Source organism: Sciurus carolinensis, chromosome 15, assembly GCF_902686445.1.
Source record: "Sciurus carolinensis chromosome 15, mSciCar1.2, whole genome shotgun sequence".
In the NCBI taxonomy this organism is placed as follows: domain Eukaryota; kingdom Metazoa; phylum Chordata; class Mammalia; order Rodentia; family Sciuridae; genus Sciurus; species Sciurus carolinensis.
Window position 1 is genome coordinate 26,656,407 of NC_062227.1, and position 1,757 is coordinate 26,658,163.

General features: G+C 45.9%; 1 pseudogene; it reads right to left on the reverse strand.

Annotated features, from left to right (window-relative positions):
• Positions 1–681: 681 nt before the first annotated feature.
• LOC124965348 (ER lumen protein-retaining receptor 1-like) lies at positions 682–1,280 on the reverse strand (annotated as a pseudogene).
• Between the last annotated feature and the right edge of the window lie 477 nt (positions 1,281–1,757).

Here is a 1,757-nt window from a genome sequence, read left to right on the forward strand (position 1 = left end):
AACACAGTCCAAGTCCCACTGTTTTTACTGAGCCTTCTCTAACTAGCCTAGTTCATAGCAATGTACAATTTAATAATAGTTTGTTTTTAATGTTCTTCTCTAACCATTTTATTCAATATTCTTTCTACAGATCTTATGAAAACCCATTATGTACAAGACACTATTAAGGATCAACAGAGAAGGAAAGTTCTTACTTCCATAGAACATATGGTACTGTGTCCATGTAATTAAATTTCTACTAGTTTTGTTGTCCATGTAATTAAATTTCTACTAGCTTTGTTGCACCATTTTTTATAGTCTAATTCATTCTTTGAGCATAGGAATCATATACCTGAAAGGTACCCAGAAACCACTCCGGACACAGGAACTCACACAAGAGATCTTAGTAAGCAGACAGGCAGAGTGTCTGTCCATAGGGTGAGAAAGAGAGAGAATGAAAGAGAGAGAGAGAATGGTGGTGGAGCCATTCTTAAGTAATCGAATTTCGTGAGCTAATAACAATGGACCTATGACTGATGAGGAGGTTTGTGGGCTAATAATCTGGGTTGTAAAGTGGTGTGGGGGAGGGAGAATAATGGCAGCGGCAAAATAGCAGATCTGATGCCAATGTTCCTCCCTCTTTGTTTTTATAGATATCGGGGGTAGAACGATGGTCTTTGTTCTGTAGCTTCTTCCTGCTGGTTAGGGTCGAAGAGTCTCATTCCACCAGTAGAGGGAAAGTTGGACTAGTCTGGCCATGAAGGCTATGAGATCAAAGAAGCCCTCAAAGTGGTAGCACCAAATCCAGTTGAAGAGATAGAGGGTGCGGTGGACACCCAGCACAAACAGGTAGTGGCTCGTGATGGTCTCTGCCTCACTAGTCTTGCTCACCATGAACAGCTGTGGCAAGATGGCCACTGACTCCAGGTAGCTAGAAAAGGTCCAGAGGATCTCCAGAGGGTTGAAGTCATGGTTGACCAGGAATGCCAGGCTGGCTGTGGGAAGACAAGGAACTCCACAGGGTACGTATCATGGTTCCCATTGTAAGGGGCTTTGAACTTACTGTAAATCATCCAGACCTTGGTGAAAGAGCAAGCTATGTGAACCACCATCCTGCATGTGTTGTAAAGTGAGATATAGTTGGTGAAGACGTCCAGGTAGTGGGCAGTGAATACCACAGCAAACAGGACCTGGCTCATTCCTGAAATCCCAGCACACGAGGGGGACTTCCAGATTTTAAGGAGTAGCAAGATGGTTTCTAGGAGGTAGGAGAGGTCTCCCAAGAATCAGAAGAGATTCATGTCTTGGGGGCTTTGGCAGGGCTGAGCTGGAGGGAGGCAGGCTCGCAGGGGCTGCTCCCCGGGGCTGCTGTTCTGGCAGGTGACAGCCAGAGGGGTGGGAGAGGGACCCTTCAGTAGACTCCATTCCAGAGAGGTGGCTCTATGAGGGGGAGCTGAGGTCAGAGCTGGTGGTTTAGCTACAGCGGGGAAAAGGGAGGAGAAGGGATTAAGAGGGGGAGAAGAAGCCAAAAGGTGGTGTTTGGGTTTGTAGGAAGAGCAAAGATCAGGCTTAGTGCGCAAGAAAGAGAAAGCTTGAAGATAAGGAATCCCTTTCTATCTGCCTGCTCACTCAGAGAAGTTTTATGCCATTGTGTGGACATTTTGTATTGATTATCTAAAGGATAAGTTTTGGTGGTTTTAGGCCAGGAGTTAGGTAAAGGGGGTTAAGATTGCCTAGTAGACACCTCAGGGGTGAATCTGATGGAATGGAGGACCCAG